The sequence below is a fragment of the Lagenorhynchus albirostris genome, chromosome 9 (genome assembly GCF_949774975.1).
Source record: "Lagenorhynchus albirostris chromosome 9, mLagAlb1.1, whole genome shotgun sequence".
NCBI classification, from domain to species: Eukaryota; Metazoa; Chordata; class Mammalia; order Artiodactyla; family Delphinidae; genus Lagenorhynchus; species Lagenorhynchus albirostris.
Genome location: NC_083103.1, coordinates 103,917,296 through 103,936,041, shown reverse-complemented (window position 1 = coordinate 103,936,041; position 18,746 = coordinate 103,917,296). Strand labels below are relative to the sequence as shown.

Genomic DNA, 18,746 nt, shown 5'->3' with positions numbered 1-18,746 from the left:
TCAGTGATGAAAAATGTTATTGTAGGATTAAGTTTTCACACAGTGTCTCCTACGGCTTAAGGAAGAAGTTGCTAATTTCCCCCAGTAGCTGTGGAGGCAGCCGGTGTGGGCAGAGGAAGGTCCACAAGTGGAGAGGCCTGAGCTGGGGCACTTCAGGTTGGCCCCAAGGTGATTGTTTAATTACTTGGGAAAGCTTCCTCCTGAGCCTGAGGAAGCCCCAGCACATTACATGACTCATAGCATATTAACTTATAAATGTTTTAGAAATGAGGCTTGCCTTAGTTTTCAGCTACCATTAAATTCCCCTCGAGGCATCTTGTGCAAACAGGAGGGGTGTCCTGGCACTGACTACCAAACCATGAGCAATCCCGAGCCACACACGGGGCACTTCCAGAATGTTGCCTACTCCTCAGTAAGGAAACTAACATTTCTGGAGGCCCCACCAGGTGTTCTAGAATTTTTTCTTCCACTATCTATCTCCTTGACTCTTCTCAGCAACGCTGTGAGACAATGTAAAGGCTGCTATTTTAAAGTGGGGAAAGTGAAGCTCAGAGGCTAATACCCCAGTGGAGGAGCTGACCATTTGCTTCCAGAAGGGGTAGGCCCCCGGTGCAGTGTTCAACCGGCAGAGCTCAGCTCCTTTGCTTTCCTGTCTGCCCCCTCTCTGACAGCGGTGGGCTAACAGGCCAAAGACGGGGAAACGGAGAGGTCAAGGGGGAGAAGGTGGCAGAGTGGGAGCAGGGAAGTAAACCTGGCACCCCCTGGATGTGGAGAAGGGCTGGGCTGGAGGGAGAGCCAGGGCTGGTACTAGGAAGAATAGCCAAGCAGGTGAAATGCGGCTTTGTTCTCACTCTCTGCAGTTCCAGAAGGCCCTCCCTCCACCCCCGGGATCCAGCCATTAACTCAACAACTATTTATTAAGCGCCTCCTAACTACGGGGTACCGTAATGGGCACTAGGGATACGGTAGTGAACAAACGCAAATCCCCCCTCAAGGAGCCTACGTTCTAGGGGTTTCTCTCCAGTGGCTTCAAGCCGTCTTGGGCTGCTTAGAATTCCCTAGTAGGGTGTTCCCTTTCGGTTCCTCTTCACACGTACGCGCGCGCACACGCACACACGCGCGTGTCCGTGCCCCGCAACCCTCGCTCGTGCTCACGTGCACGCACGGCTACGCACATGCACCGACACACACGGGCTCACACGTGCGCGCTCGCGCAGACACGCACAAAAACGCGGACGCACACGGCCTGTCGTGCCGCCCGCCCCCTCCCACGCCGAAGGCGCAGCGCGGAGTTGCGGGCAGTGGACGCGCGCGTGCGCAGGAGCCGCGCGTGCCGCGGCCGCCCGGAGGGTCTCCTAAGCAGTGCGGGCGTCGCCGCCGCCGCGCGTTCTCCGGCGCGGGAGGAAGGAGGCCGGCGCGGAGCCCTGGGAGCCCGAGTCCCGGCGGTCCCCTCCGGCCGCACAGCCGGGCTCCGCGCTGCGGGCAGACGGGCAGCGTCCCCGGACACCGCGGCCACCCTCCCTTCTCAGCGATTCCGTCTGGGCGGCCGGATGGGAGGAGAGGGCAGGTGCGCTGAGCTGCGAATCTTCGCGAGGCACGGTGGGGAAACAGCTGTCGAGCGTTTGGGGAACAGCCTCGGCCCTGAGTCTGTGGCGGAAACTTGGACTCAGGGCCCTGAAAGCTGGCCGAGGGCACTGTCAGGAGATGCGGGACTGGTCCGTCAGCTACTGCTTTCTTCCAGCGCGTCTCAGTCGGTGGTTTGTTTCCCACCCGAGCAGCCCCCGCGGCCCTGCGCACAAACACACTCGTTTCTTCCTCGGGCGCCTCTCTGAGCTGCGCTCCGATGCCGCCGGCGACTCCTGACCCCACCACCTTTGTTTCCTCGGGTCAGTCAGCACTTCTGAGAAGTTGTCCTTAGGCCATTCCCACCTCCCTGTGCTCTCGAGGAGGAGAGAGAAGAGAGTGGCAAGGTAGGAGAAGGATTCCCTTCCCTGGCCGGGACCCCCTGGCTCGGTTCAGAAAGCCCCAGCTCCGAAGGGCGCTGTGCAGTTGGAGGGTATCTGTTCTGTCCCCACGCAGTCAGGGGCGAGCGTGCTTTCTGGGGTTGGGCCTGAGGCAGGCTTCTCCTGCACCCCTTGTGGATCAAGGTCAACAGCAGGAAACTGACACAGAGCTGGGTTCTGCGTCCTTGCGTGAGCGGGGAGACACCGCCTGAGAGCTGGGGGGAGAACTGCCCTCATTACCTGTCTGTTAGCACTTGCCCCTGGGAATCACCACGTTTTACTTATCACACTTACTGATAGACGTGTATTACCATCCCTATTTTACAGGGGAGGAGAGCGACTCTCCCAGGGGTTAAGTGACTTGCTAAAGTTCACCTGTAGCTAATGTGGGGGGCAAAGTAGGACAAACTGGACCACCTTCAACTAGTTTTATTACCAGTAGGAATTCATTTTCCTGTTTCTTGCAGAGCAGTGATAGGTTTGGCAGTTAGGCGGCACTCCTGCTCCAGACATGCCTGGTTCATCTCTGTCCTATAAACAGCCCTTCTACCTCCTAGATTTCTCACACAGTTTTCCCAACTTGGAATGCCGCTCTCCCTTACACCAATGCGACTCCTACACATCCATCAGGGCCCAGCTGACAAACTCTTCCTGCACGAGTCTTTCCCCTCCCTCACTAGCCTTCACCCATCTCCCTTTACTCCATGGCCCAGTGTTTATATTCTGGGCCATAAAGTCTAACCCTTCATTATGTCACTGCTTTTTATGATTCTCTCATTGTTTCATTTTCTTCCGTCTTATTCCATCAGTCAGGTGATCTTCATAAGGGCAGGGCCCGTGGCATAGGCACTTCCTTTACGTACCCCGTGGTTTCTATCACGGTGCTGGGCACAAAGTCGCACTCAGTGACTGTTGTTTGGCTAATTGACCAGACACACTCTAAACCTGGCCAAAGGTGGGCCCAGGAGCTTTTGCTATGAGCCCTTGAGGGGTGGTATTAGTGGGCTTTCAGCCATTAATCCTCCAGCAGCAACTCCCCCTCACTGGGTGGCTTGCCTGCCTGGATTACCTGAGAGGGAGAGACAGAGCTTAACTGTATAGAGAATACACACTAAGACATCCAAGGACTGCTTAGACCAGGCGCTGCTTCTTTAATGTTGCCCATGGTATGCGGTGATGGAGGATACCTAAATGAAATGCAAACAGTTAGACACATAACATGGAAGATCTGGTCTAAATTGAAATAGAACAAACAAACGAAAACCAGAAGGTGAATGAGTGCTTTTTTGGAGGAGTGGTTTGGTGTTTCATGTTGAGGGTTTTGAAACTGATCAAATACATGTCTGAGGCCAGGTCTTTCCCCCTCTCACCCTCTCAGTGTGTACGAGTGCTCATCGTTGCAGGTTATAACGTGTTTTCACATACGTCATCTCAGGTATTCCTCACAAAACTTTGAGAGAGAATAACAGTAACAACATTTATAAAATACCTGTAATTATTTAATAACTACTGTGTACCAGGCACCATTCTAAGGACTTAACGTATATTAAGTCATCTGTCCCTTGCTGTTTTACAGATGCAGAAACTGAGGCACTGAGAGTGCCAGTAGTGGTTGGTGGTGGGAATGTCCCCAAGGCAGAGGTGAATCAGGATTCTTTCATAATGAGAGCTCCGTTGAAAGAAAGAAGATGCACTGAGTAAGGAAAGCAACATTGAACACCTGCTCTGCCAGGTAAGACTGCTAGGAGCTTTGTGGGCACGTTCTCGCCGAATCTTCACAGTTACCTGTAAGGTTATTGTGTTTGCGTTGTGACCTTCCCCCACATTTGAAGAACCTTGGCTTCCCAAGGTCAGCTGGCTAGCGTGTGAGCCAGGCCTGTGGACTCACATGCCTGTGTTTCCAGCACCGTGCTGGGTGCCCGGGGTGGCTCAGCCTTCTCTGGCTCTTTGTTTCTGCTTGAGGAAGGGGGGGGCAATGTTTATTTCACTGGCTGAGCTGGTGAGATCCTTATCACCCTTAAAAAGCGTGTATTAAATCTCTAATTGTACATGGCACTGAACTATTTTGTATACAAAAATAATTGAGTAAAGTACACAGACAGGGGCTCTGCCCTCTGGGAGCAAAGGATCCCCAGCGTGTGAAGGTGGCAGGATGGCCCAAAGAACCACGGTCCTAGAGTGTACCCTCCTTGGCAAAGGTGTGTCCTGGCTGAGAGGGGGAAGTGGCACAGGGGCGTGGGAGAGTCTTCCAAATCCATCCCCACTGGGGATGGCCTCTGAGAGGTTAGGACTTTGGGGGCAGATCTGGGAAGGGCCTCTGAGAGGTTAGGACTTTGGGGGCAGATAGAGGTGGGTTTGAAGCCTTCTTAGTAACAGTGTAAGCTTGGACCAGTTCCGAACCCTCTCCAAGCTTCATTTCCAGCCTATGGAATTGGACTGAACAGGTATCATTGTGTTAAATGAGATGGTATACTTCATGCACTTAGCACAGTGCCCGATATACAGTACGTACTTAAATCATCGGTAGCTGTTGTCATGGCTGTTGGGTAGGTAGCTCGTTCCCAGAGTGGATTTGAAGGATGAAGGAAAGGCTCGTGGTTAGGAAAGGGGGACTTCTGACTGCGCAGCAGTGTCCCTTCGCTGCCCCGGGGCTCGGGGGCTGTCACAGGCAGCACGGCCCTGTGTTTCCTACCCCCTCCTTCTCCTGAGACGGCCGGGGGCTTGGCCTTTCTGGAGTGGCCCCTCAAATGTCTGTCTCATATTAAATGGTTGGCCTTGAGTTGTTATTCTGGGGAGATGCGAGGCTTTCGGGGGGCAAAAGACACGAAGGAGAAGGGAGCTGCACCTGGTGAGCGGTACACAGTAGGAATTCAACAAATGCTGACCGCTTCTGATAATCTGGGGCCCCAGTCTCCCCAGACCCACAGAGGGGCTGCTGCCCTGGCAGTACTTGCTGAGGAGTTTAGGGACAGAGCCGTAAACCACATCTGGGTGCCCAGGGGTTGCCATGGCAGATGGGCCACTCCGTGATGTTCTTTGCAGCCTTCGAGAGTCCCCAGAATGCACACCCTTTGCTCACCCGGAGGTGGGCAGGGAGTGACCAGGGGCACACGCCGCAGAAAATCCCTTTTGTTTCTTCTTAGCAGAGCCCCTGTGCAGCACTGGCTTCCTGCTTAATGGCCTGTTCTGGGTGGGGAGGCGGGGGAAATGCGCAGAACTAAGGGAGAAAAAGATTAAACTCACAGTAAAACCAAACCCAAGCATCACGGCTCTCCGTCCCCTCCTCTGCAGCCCTGACCCTACTCTGGGAGCTGTCTCCCAGCCAGTTCCCCTCCGAGGCAAATAACAATTATTCCAGGAGGCCCTGGCGCACCGGGCCTGCAGGAGACAATGCTTGATTGTTCTTCCTTCCCCCCGGCGGCAAAAGATGGGCTGGAGGAGAGCACCGCGGAAAGGGAAAGGAGCAGCCTCCCTGCTCTCCCGCGGGGCGGCTCGGGAGCTGTCAAAACAGGCCTAGATCAGGGCGGGGGAGCGGCGGGGGAGGGGGGATTACTGCCGCTGCTCCCGACCGGCTCGCAAAGTTGCACTCTTTCCCCCCCCTCCCCGTTCCTGGCAGCTGTGGTCACTTAAACGGCTTTTGCTGCCATTAAACAGGAGAGTCATTAAGTCACGGAGCTCAGTGAGGCTTTCAAGGGTCCAGTAGTTACCCCTCCGCTCGGTGAAAAGTGCCAATTCATCGCTTGGGAGTTAACAAACCTGGAGGTTGTGACTAAGAGGTGAGCAGCTCCAGCGCCCAGATTGACGGCTCACCCCAGCGTGACCCCGCGCTGAAAACCAGGCTTGTGTGCAGTCGGAAGGTGGGAGGTGGGCGACCACTCGGAGCGAGTTGGATTGCTGGTTTCTCCAGCTTCTCAGCTGGTGTTTGGGCCTGAAAGATCCAGAAAGCTCTCCCATCATTACTGGTATTTATCAATCAGGGGCTTGTGGAAGGCTGAGATGGTGTGTTGTCCCAAAGTGCATCTCTCCTGAATCAGGCCGTTGGCATCGGGGACGTTAGTTCTGCTGCCCGCCCCCTTGACGTTAGGGATTTTGTCTGTTGCGCCTTTGAACAGTGCCTGGTACTACGCTTGTAGAATATGTGTAGGAAGGAGGGAGGGCAAATGGGAACTCCAGGGCCCACCTCGTTTACCCTCCATCGGGTGGGAGCCCACTTGTCACTCAGCAGTGTCTGGAAGTGACTGCCCACAGGAACAAGGTGAGGACGGATCTGGTGTGGGAGTGGAGTCCTCCCCGGCATGTTCAAGCTTTCCTTTATTCAAACTCACTAAATTCTCATAATTAGGTGAGGTGGGGAGGGGAGGTGTTCCTGTCCCCATTTTGCAGATGAGGAAACTGAGGTTCAGAAAGGTAAGTGACATCTAAGCTAGTGACCCCAGGACAATCTGACCCCAGGACCCGGCCAGACTGCCCCTCTCACTCAGAGGCCAGGCACTGGACGGGAATCAGAAGAAAGAGGAAGATGGCCCAAGAGCTGCCTCCTGGCCTGTTTTCCTGAGGTTAGAAGTCTGTCAGGAGAGGGTGGAGAGGTCTGGGGCCGAGGCCGTTCTCAGCAAGGGGGCGTTTTCCTTCCTTCAGCCGTCTTGTCCGCGTTTCACTGTCTGCTCTCACGGGGGCTGAACGGGAGGATGGGCAGCACCTGCGCAGCGCCACGAGCACGCGGACTGGGGGAACTGCAGGGGACGTTTGCCACCGCGGGCGGGGGGCGGGGGTCTAAAGGACGAGTGGCGGCTCCCAGGACTACCTGGCTCCCTGTGCCTCCATGGGGGGGACGTGCCGCCTCGCCGCTGCCCCCAGGATGGCCAGCCTTCTAGAAACACTGCTCCTTACAGGAACTGGGCCTGGCTCTGTGATCCGGGACTAGAGAGGTTAGATCCTATCTGGGAAAGCTGGATGACTGACAGTCTGGCTTATCCCGTGTGGGATTACTCAGCCTGTAAAAGTCCTGTTTATTTGTTAAGGGAGGGGCAGATCCATAACCCACCTGTTGACACCTGGATGGCACAGGAGAGAGAGCTGCACCTCTTTGCCCGCCCAGCACCCCGTGGTGGCTCTCCCTGCCAAGCTGCTGTGGTTGCGGGGAAGAACACCTGGTGGGGGAGTGATGGCAGAGCCTCCCGCTGGCAGCTGCCACCTCTGCCCAGAGCCATGATCGTGGAAGGCCCAGGCAGGAAGCCTGAGAACACTTCTAGACACGTCTCCCTTAGAGCCCTGCCCCGGAGTGGGCCTGACCACATTGGTGAGAGCAGGTTCACCAGCTCCCAGAAGCTGGCTGTCCAAGAACCTCTCTGAGAGTTCCCAGCCTTTTTTTCCCATGGCTGTGCTAATTTTGCCTCCAAGACCAAATGAGTGGACGATTCAGGGGGTTTTGAGTCTTAGGTTACAGGTCCGAGCGGGGCCACCACCCCTCACACTCTTGCTTTCTCCACACCATCTCTGTTCCGATGGCAGGAAAGCAGAGGGGAGAAGCTGGCTGACCTTGTTTCAAGCTGCCATCAGAGAACAGGTGCTCATTGTAAGAGTGTCTGGCATTGGAAAGAGCACGAGGTCGGTGCTTAAGATGCACAGGCCCCCGTCCTCGCTCTGGCCTGAGTCAGCTGTGTGACCTTGGGCAGCGAGTTAGTCTTTCTGAATCTATCTCCTCACCAGAAAACAAAAGGAATCGGATTGACGTCTCCCAGGGCCCCTTCCAACGCCAGCATTTTATGATGATACAGCTACTAACCTCACTACTGATGTCGTTCATTTACAACTGACACCCCCTGTGGGGGACATGCGCTCTGGGTTGTTCCTCCTGCTCTGCTGATGGATCTGCAGCGCCCCACACCTGCCTGCCTGTCTCCTTTGTCTGCCTCAGTTCCCACGCAGGAAGGCTGGCACCGTGGCCTTTGCTGCCCTCTGAGTCTCTGGGAGTGCGCCATCCAATAGCCACGCTAGCCTGGGAGGTCTGGGTCTCAGTTCCTCGGGAACTGACTTGCAGGTTGGCTGCAGGCAAGACTTGGCTTCTCTGAACCTCATCCACCTAATGGGACAGAGAACCCTCCCTGGGAAAGCACTTCGGGATGCTTCAGTGGGAGAAGCAAGAGAAGCATGAAGCTGCCTCGTTGTGGAGGCTGAGGATCTAAATCCCAGAGCCTTTGGGAGCCAGTGGACCTCTACCAGTGGGCTGCACGTTCAGTGGGACTTAGCTTCCCAGTTTGCACGGAACTAAGGCCTCCTGGCAGGTGCTGCGTGGCTTGCCCACATGCACTGTGAACTGGGATCAAGACGCCCTCTTTTTGTATTAGTTCCGGGCCTGGTTTTGAAGCATCTTGCTGGGACCGTGCATGGTTTTGCGGTGCATTTCAGTGAGCTCTTTACAGCCTCGCTCATCGGGCCTTGTGGACCTCTGCTTCCTTCAGCCGACTCAGTGTGGCTGCCATGCTGAGGCTGCCGAGTCACACGGGCAAGGCCCGTTACCTGCCAGACGTGGCTTTCCTGGACCCACCTTTCCAGGGTAATGAACTCACGGGATTAATGTGAGAGCTCCTCTCTCCTCTTCTACCTTCGCCTCCTACCTGTCCCGCCACCCCCAGCTTCTGGTCCTCAGGTGGGACCTGTTAAGCCAGGGAGCAATTAGCCAACTCAGGCTTCAGGACTCTCCCTAGAACAAGTGGAGCAATGGCTTGATGACCCTGGGATGAAGGGGTGCCGCTTTGCAAGAGATCCTTGAAAGGACATGAATATTCATGGCGAGGGTCCTTCAGAGTCATTTAGAACTACTTGTAAGTTACTGAATCTGCCGAGTTCTCTCAGGCCTCGAGGGGTGTCCAGTTGCCACTTCCTCTGCCCAGAATCCTCTTCCATTCTCACCTGCCTGGTTAATTCTTACCTGCTCCTCAAGATTCACTCCCTCCAGGGACTTCCTTGGTGGCGCAGTGGTTAAGAGTCTGCCTGCCAATGCAGGGGACACGGGTTCGAGCCCTGGTCCAGGAAGTTCTCACATGCCATGGAGCAACTAAGCCTGTGCGCCACAACTACTGAGCCTGCGTGCCACAACTACTGAAGCCCGTGCACCTAGAGCCCGTGCTCCACAACAAGAGAAGCAACCAGAATAAGGAGCCTGCGCACTGCAATGAAGAGGGGCCCCCGCTTGCCGCAACTAGAGAAAGCCCGTGCGCAGCAACGAAAACCCAACATAGCCAAAAATAAATAAATTAAATAAATAAATTAAAAATAAAAAATAGTCATGGCTTCAACTGGGGCAACAGCTGTGAGATGCAGAGGGGTGCTTAGAATCAGGAAAGATGTTTATGGTAGAGCCAATGGGATTTCCTAAGACATGTAGGAGAAATGGAAGAGTCGAGGATGACACTAAGGTATTTGGCTAGAACAATCAGGAGAATGGAGTTGCATCCGCTGAGTTAAGATGATTGTGAGTGAAGCAGATTTGGGGGGTAGGGAGAATCAGAAGTTCAGTCTGGGACAAGTAAGGTTTGAAATGCCTATTCGATATCCAAATGGAGATGTAGAGTGGGCAGAAGGTGAGTCAGTCGGCATTCAGGGAGTGGTCAGACTTGTAGATATGAATGTGGGGCTGTTGATACTTAGACTGTATTTGAACAGGAAGGACTGGGTAAGATCGCCTAGAGAACAAAAGCATTCCAAGGACTGAAACTTGGGGGTCTCCAGCTTCTAGGGGTTGAAGGAATTAGGAAGATGCTGAGGAGACTGAAAAAAAGTAGTGAGACTGATATTCTGGAAGTGAAGTGTTTCTTGGAGGAGAGGGTGATTGACTATCAAGTATAACTGGGAGGTCAAGGACAGGGTTGACCATTGCATCTGACAGCTCAGAGGTCACTGGTGATCATGTTCAGAGCAGTTTCAGTGGTTTGAGAGAGAACTGGAGAAGAGAAAGTTCATATGAACAACTCTTGAAGAATTTTGCTGGAAAGGTGATCTGAGAGATAGGTCACTAGATGGAGGAAAATGTGGGTCAAAGTGGTTTTTTAAAAATTGCATTAATTTATGAATTAGTTAAGGAACTATGGGTCCATTGACATGGATTTTTGAGAGCTTAGCCTAGAGCCAGGAGAGGAGATTGAGAAAAGGTTGTTTTCATCTTTTCCCCATTAGCCCCTGTCATCCCAGTTCTGCCTTTTCTCTTTCACTAAATGGTGAGGGATGTATTCATTTTTGTATCAACATCTTGTGCAGATTTCTAGTCTCTCTGATATTTAGCAGACCAATGGATGCCTATCTACTATGCCATGTCATCTCTTTTCTAGAAGACTTGACATTTGGCTCTATAATCATTGGATGCATTGATAATGCCTGATTCATGTATTGTAATGTAATTTGGTAATTATATGGTGAAATAATATGTCATTTCCAGGGGTGGCATAATATGGTTCATAATCTTTCACAATAATCAGTTAATAAGTATGTTGCATCAAGGAACTATTTACATAGTCTTTAAGTGTCAGATTCTTGACCTTTCTACACAGTGACTAACATTCTTCTGAGTATGATGGAGCATGCACCAGAAGACATGACTCCTCTATGCCTGACAGTGTATGTAAATTAGTGAGAACCCATACAAATGTCTGATCATGTATTACAAGCTTGAGATGAATTCTAGAAGAATATAATTGTAAACCACAGCATCAATACCATAAATAATAACATTAACATGGAAATGATTGACTCATGTTGGAGTTGACTGGGGATGACTCTTTTTTTTCTCATGGCAAGGCACGTGGTTTCCCTGTTTTTCTCTTTCTTAACATCTTTATTGGCGTATAATTGCTTTACAATGGTGTGTTAGTTTCTGCTGTATAACAAAGTGAATCAGCTATACATATACATATATCCCCATATCTCCTCCCTCTTGTGTCTTATCTCCTCCCTCTTGCATCTGTCCCCTTTTAATAACAACACACAAATAGGCATCACTTTCCCCCTTACTTCTTGGTAGTGTAGTAAAAAAATAATGTGCTTTGGGGTCAGTCAGAGCTACATTAAAATCCTTAGTTTGCTGTTTATTAACCGTGAGACTGTGAACAAGTTACTTCTGTGAGCTTTAGTTTCCTTATCTATAAAATGGAAATGGTGATACCTACCTCACAGGGTTATTGTGAAGTTCAGCTTAAATGTGAGTGTCAGTGTAAATTGCCTGGTGTGATACCTGGTGTAGAACAGACAATGATAGCAATTAGTGTACTTAGCAGTACTTGCAGTGGCTGTAGGGCTGGCTTGGTGCTGGTAGTGATGGGTGCAGATGCCTCCCTTGCGTGGAAGGCTTCTCTCCATGCTCTAAATCCTATCAGCAGATGGAAACGGGTTTATCCATCATCCGCGGCGTTAGTCCCTATCGGCTTTCATGCATTCATGTAATAATTTTTTATTGAGAACCTTGTAAGTTCCACACAACAAAATCCATGCCCTCTTGGGGCTTATGTATCAATACTAGTGAATTTTGGAAAAAAAACTCTGGGTCACCCCATATTTAATACAGCTCTTTCATAGTCTCCATCTTTATTGCTTTAAATTACCACCCAGCCTCTGGCCAAACCTGCTCCAGGTAAGAATAAACTGAGGCAACTTGAGCCCTTCATATACACTCACCAGCCACTAGTGACTTTCCTCTTATTGTCAGGAACTAGCCAGCTTAGAATTTGATTCCTTCCAAGACTATTTTATTTTTTCTCTGCGTGGGAGGAATGTTCCCCTGCTGAAGTCAGGTATGAGGTCAGGTCTGTCACCTGCAGTTGGGATTTGGGGCAGACTGAGAATCACCGTGCCGTGCTGGGCTGAAAGTATCACATGACTCTGCCTCACTGTCCGCTTGTACAGGGAGAAAGAAAAAGGAATCCTGGGCGCTCAGCAAGGAGGAAGAAGCTAGAAGCCTCTGTGGTAGACAGTGGGAAGGAGGCCAGGCCCGGGGACAGACACAGAAAGGTAGACCCTTAGAGCCTAGGCTCCTTTTGAAGTCCCCGCGCTCCTGGAAACAGATCATGAAACTATTTAATAAAAAGTTAACCGTATAGTTGCAGGTAATCACGGCCAGGTGTTTCTTTCTTCAGGTCTCAGACCTGAGTGCGTGTCCCCTGGCTGTCAGTGTGCACGGTGACGAGATGGTGGGAACTGGTTTGACACCAACATGAACCCTTCACCGAAAACTCAACTCAACCCCAGGGATTTCTGAGCTGTCGAAGAAAGTTTGATGACTTTCCTTGCTTAACCAGGCCCTGTTAAGCTCCCTTGAGGCTAAGTAAGGAAGAAGGGTCCATGAATTTTTTTTTAAACATCTTTATTGGAGGATAATTGCTTTACAATGTTGTGTTAGTTTCTGCTGTATAACAAAGTGAATCAGCTATCCGTATACATATATCCCCATATCCCCTCCCTCTTGCGTCTCCCTCCCACCTTCCCTATCCCACCCCTCTAGGTGGTCACAAAGCACAGAGCTGATCTCCCTGTGCTATGCGGCTGCTTCCCACTAGCTATCTATTTTACATGTGGTACTGTGTATATGTCAAAGCCACTCTCTCACTTCGTCCCAGCTTACCCTTCCCCCTCCCTGTGTCCTCAGGTCCATCCTCTACGTCTGCGTCTCTATTCCTGTGCTGCCCCTAGGTTCATCAGAACCGATTTTTTTTAAAGGAGGAAACTAACTTTTTTAAAAAAATTAATTAATTTTATTTTATTTATTTTATTTTTGGCTGCGTTGGGTCTTTGTTGCTGCACACAGGCTTTCTCTAGTTGCAGTGAGCAGGGGCTACTCTTTGTTGTGGTGCGCAGGCTTCTCATTGCGGTGGCTTCTCTTATTGCAGAGCACGAGTGCTAGGCACGCGGGCTTCAGTAGTTGTGTCACGTGGGCTAAGTAGTTGTGGTGCGTGGGCTTAGTTGCTCCCCGGCATGTGGGATCTTTCCGGACCAGGGCTCAAACCCGAGTCCCCTGCATTGGCAGGCAGATTCTTAGCCACTGCTCCACCAAGGAAGCCCCCATTTTTTTTTTTAGATTCCATATATTTGTGTTAGCATATGGTATTTGTTTTTCTCTTTCTGACTTCACTCTGTATGACAGACACTAGGTCCATCCACCTCACTACAGATAACTCAATTTCATTTCTTTTTATGGCTGAATAATATTCCATTGTATATATGTGCCACATCTTCTTTATCCATTCATATGTCGATGGACACTTAGGTTGCTTCCATGTCTTGGCTATTGTAAATAGTGCTGCAGTGAACATTGTGGTGCATGACTCTTTTTGAATTATGGTTTTCTCAGGCTATATGCCAGCTTTTGCACAGCAAAGTAAACCATAAACAAGATGAAAAGACAGCCCTCAGAATGGGAGAAAATATTCGCAAATGAAGCAACTGACAAAGGATTAATCTCCAAAATATATAAGCAGCTCATGCAACTCAATATCAAAAAAAGAAACAACCCAATCCAAAAATGGGCAGAAGACCTAAACAGACATTTCTCCAAAGAAGATATACAGATTGCCAACAAGCACATGAAAGAATGCTCAACATCACTAATCATGAGAGAAATGCAAATCAAAACTACAATGAGGTATCATCTCACACCGGTCAGAATGGCCATCATCAAAAATCTACAAACAATAAATGCTGGAGAGGGTGTGGAGAAAAGGGAACCCTCTTGCACTGTTGGTGGGAATGTAAGTTGATACAGCCACTATGGAGAACAGTATGGAGGTTCCTTAAAAAACTAAAAAAAGGGGCCATGAATTTTGTGTCTTTCTGTGGGAAGGTAAACTTCCAAAAGCGACAGCCCTTCCTCCAAATAAATATGTAATCAAAGTAAACACGGTGTTATCTGCTTTGTAAAACTAGTGTCAAAATGCCCTCCCGACTGCCTTCTTCCAACTAAAACACTGACCCTCCTTTATAGAAATTCTGGAATCTCCATGGCCTAGCAGAGTAACAATATTCACAGTAGTTTAAATATATGTATTAAGTCAACTTAGGTTTCACTGGTCCCCCCTCCTCATTTCCTTGTTATCTGTCATTTACTTCCAATATGCAGTGGTTGCTGCTGGACATTAGAGAAAATCTGTCCCAATGCCCATAAAATACCGCCTCCTGTTTCTCTGACTTGGTACCCACAGGGACATCAGAACAGGAAGGTTCATCCTTAACACCGGTAATTAGGGACTTAGCGAGCTCTCTCCTTTACCAGCCCTTAAGTCAGCAGTCTCCTACTCATTCATTGGCATGCGTTCTCCTGAGTGATAATCTTCACTCTTCCCACAGGTAAGTTTTTCTAGGAAAAAGTTCGACATTGGATATCACTGTAGTCAGATAAAGAATACCTCAAGCCCTTAACCCTATTCCATCGCAGTGGAAACTGCAAGTTAGCTTCACCAGAACAGAAAAAGTCATTGTATTATAATGAAGCTAATTACACTCCCTTCCACCCCCAAAAGAATGGCGTTTCATCATATATAGAGGGATTATCAGGTAGTGATTAAGATCCTGGACTCCAGAGACAGACAGGGGTGTGGATCCCTGCTTTGAACCAGTAACTACTCCTGTGACCAAGTAGCTTGGCTTCTGTACACCTACCTCACAGGGTGTTGTTAGACTTGTGTGCATAAGACAACATATCGCAGTGTTTTGATGCTAGATAGTGCTCAGCTGTTTCAAAGAAAACTATGTTGATGGTTCTGATTACAGCTGATATTAATATGAGCAGCCAGCAGGGATTCACACAGCTCCACTGTAAGAATTTGTGGGAAAGAGAAAAAAAATGGGTTCCCATCACAAAAGACCACATAGTATATGATTGCCTTTACCTGTATGTGAAATGTTCAGAACAGACAGATCCGTAGAGACAGAAAGTAGATTAGTGGTTGCCTAGGGCTGGGTAGCGGGGTATGGGGGGACATGGGGGGATCACTGCTAATGGGTACAGGGTTTCTTTTTGGAGTGGTGAAAAGGTTCTTAGATTGATTGTGGTGATGGTTACACCACTCTGAATACCCTAAAAACCACTGAATTGTAGACTTCAAATGGGTGAATGGTATGGGCTGTGAGTTATGTCTCAATAACGCTATTATAAAAAATATATTAGCTCCCATTTATGACTCAGTTAATCTTTATAATAGCTCACGGTTTTATACAGCAGTCAAGAAGGCTGAGATTAAGATGTTAAAGCAACTTAATCTGGCCCCTATGAGTAGCGTGTAATGTACCCAGGATTTCCTATTGATTGGATCTTCGTTTCACAGAATTGGATTAATCATAATCTTTGGTTCGTGACACATTAGCCCCTTTGGTCCACTGAAGTCCATCTTTTATTTTGCTTTATTTTATGCATGTATGCCTGCTTAAAAATATAATAAATACGTCTGACCGCCCCCTGCCCAAAGCAAGGCTAGAATATCACCAATAATGTACAGTTGCCTTTGTGTTTTCTTCTCTCCCATCCCTGTCTCCTCCCAGAGATAAGCACTACCATGAATGCTGTGTTTACCATTCCCCTGCCTCTTTTTTAAAAAAAAATTTTTTTTAATTTATTTTTAATTTATTTTATTTTTGGCTGCATTGGGTCTTTGTTGCTGCACGCGGGCTTTTCTTTAGTTGCGGCGAGCAGGGGCTGCTCTTCGTTGCAGTGCGCCGGCTACTCATTGCGGTGGCTTCTCGTTGCAGAGCATGGGCTCTAAGGCGTGCGGGTTTCAGTAGTTGTGGCACACGGGCTCAGTAGTTGTGGCTCGTGGGCTCTACAGCGCAAGCTCAGTAGTTGTGGTGCGTGGGTTTAGTTGCTCCGCAGCATGTGGTATCTTCCCGGACCAGGGCTCGAACCCGTTTCCCTTGCATTGGCAGGTGGATTCTTAACCACTACACCACCAGGGAAGCCCTCCCCTGCCTCTTTTAGAAAGTGTTTTTTTTTTTAGTGGCAGTAAGTGCGTAAATGGCATATTATTTAGCTTAGCTTAAGTTTTAATTTTGCATAGTTTTTGAACTTTATAAAAAGTCTGTCAGGTTGTCCAACATAGATTCATCCATGTGGAAGAATGTCTCTGTGGCTCTTTTGTTTTCATGCCATAGAATATCACATTTTATGAATATACTATGATTTATTTATGCATTCTTCTTTCGGTGGGTATTGAGATTGTTTCCAGTGTTTTGCTATCTTGATAAGTTCAACCGTGATTATTTTTTGTATATGTGTCTCCTTATACACATGCTAAATTTTCTCTTGGGTATATCCTTACAGAAATTAGGTGAATACCTGGTAGATTTGCTGGGTGTGCAGGCATTCAACCTCACAAGATAATGTTACGTGGTTTTTCAGTTTCCACCACAATGTGTATGAGACCCTGTCGATATCCAACACTTGGTATCGTCAGACTTCTTAGATTTGTCAACCAAATGGATGTAAACCAGCATTTCATGGGGACAAAATGTTATCTGCCTCTTCCTGATTACTGGTGATGTGAACATCTCTTCATAGGGTTATTGATCATGTGTGTTTATTTTTTAAAAAAATAAATATGAAATGCAACTTTTATTTAAAACTTGAAGCCAACCCAAAATGTTGCTTCATTTTATTTCACTAACTCCTCCATGTCCACAGGCTAAATTGACCGGTTCCATGTGTGTTTCTTGTTCTGTGAAATGCCTCATTATGGTTTTTGCCCATTTTTATGCTAAGTTGAAGTTTTTCTTATTTGTAGGAGTCCTTTATATATTTCTGAAACTAATCTTTTATTGGCTCTATATATTTCCAATATTTTCTTCAAGTTTGTATCTTGTATTTTTACTTTCATTGGAGACTCTTGACAAACGAATTTTGGGTTACAATATTTATGTATCTTTTCTTGTATAATTAGCAAGGTTTGTGTCTTGACTAAGAAATCTTATCCTATTTCAAGGTCATTAAGGTATTCGCCATGTAGTTCTTCTGAAAGTTTTGAAATTTTGCCTTGACCTTTGTTTTCTTAATCTATTTGGTATTGATTTTTGATGGTGTGAGGTAGAGTTCCTTTTCAATTATTTCCATGTAAAAAGCCACTTTTTATCAATGAAGGGGGTTACACCTATCCAACTCGAAAGCTCATGCTCGTAATCATTCTGCTGTTCCGAGGAGATAATGGTGTGGTATTAGACTGTTTGATAAACAAGGGCTAGGCACTTGGGAGAAAAGTGAAATAAGGCACAGTTTCTACCCTCAGTCTGTTGCTCAGTATCAGGGGCTGAGGGCTAGATTTGGTCCTTCTTTTCAAAGGATTTCTTCCCACTCTAAGTTTCATGATAACATATTCCAGGTCATCTTTTGGCACTAGCAGTTCCACAGAGGGGTTCCTATGGGAAGCTCTGGGTTCCACTTTTTAAAAACTAAATTTAGTGTTTTTTTAATTGAAGTATAGTTGGTATACGCTATCATATAAGTTACAGGTGTACAACATAGTGATTCACAGTTTTTAAAGGTTATACTCCATTTACAGTTATTACAAAACACCAGTTATATTCTCCATGTTGCACAGTATATCCTTGTAGCTTATTTTATACCTAATAGTTTGTACCTCTTAATTCCCTACCCCCAGGTTGCCTCCCCTTTCCTCTCTCCATTGGTAACCACTAGTTTGTTCTCTATACTTGTGAGTTTGCTCCTTTTTTGTTATATTCACTAGCTTGTTGTATGTTTTAGATTCCACATATAAGTGGTATCATACAGTATTTGTCTTTCTCTGACTTACTTCACTTAGCATAATGCCCTCAAGTCCATCCATGTTGTTGCAGTTGCCAAAATTTCATTCTTTTTTTATGGCTGAGTAGTATTCCCATTGTGTGTGTGTGTGTGTGTGTGGACTCAATGCAATACCTATCAAAATACCAATGGCATTTTTCACAGAACTAGAACAAATAATTTTAAAATTTGTATGGAAACACAAAAGACCCTGAATAGCCAAAATAAACAATCTTGAGAAGGAAGAACAGAGCTGCAGGAGTCATGCTTCCTGACCTCAGACTATACTACAGAGCTATAGGAATCAAAACAGTATGGCATTGGCACAAAAGAGACACATAGATCAATGGAACAGAATAGAGAGTCCAGAAATAAACCCATGCACTTATGGTCAGTTAATCTATAACAAAGGCGGAAAAAAATTATAATGGAGAAAAGATAGTCTCTTCAATAAGTGGTGTTGGGAAACTGGACAGCTGCATGTACATTAGAATATTCTCTAACACCATCTACAAAAATAAACTCAAAATAGATTAAAGACCTAAATGTAAAAGGTATCATAAAACTCCTAGAGGAAAACATAGGCAAAACCACTCTTTGATGTAAATCGTAGCAATATTTTGGGGGATCCTTGTCCTAAAGCAAAGGAAATTAAAGCAAAAATAAACAAATGGGACCTAATTAAACTTAAAAGCTTTTGATAGCAAAGGAAACAATCGACAAAATGAAACGACAACCTACTGAATGGGAGAAAATATTTATTTGCAAATGATATGACCAATAAGGGATTAATATCCAACATATATAAACAGCTCATACAACTCAACGTCAAAAAAACAAACGACTTGATTAAAAAATGGGCAGAAGAACCGAATAGACATTTTTCCAAAGAGGAAATGCAGATGGCCAACAGGTATATGAGAAGATGCTCAACATCGCTAATCATCAGAGATGCAAATCAAAACCACAATGAGATATCA

General features: G+C 47.7%; 1 long non-coding RNA gene across 1 annotated transcript in view; it reads left to right on the top strand.

Annotated features, from left to right (window-relative positions):
- Positions 1–3,583: 3,583 nt before the first annotated feature.
- The window catches only part of LOC132526436 (uncharacterized), an 88,019-nt gene continuing 72,856 nt past the window's right edge, over positions 3,584–18,746 (top strand). Inside the window, exon 1 of the long non-coding RNA XR_009542569.1 lies at positions 3,584–3,735. This is a non-coding gene — a long non-coding RNA (uncharacterized LOC132526436). The remainder of the gene's footprint in view (positions 3,736–18,746) is intronic.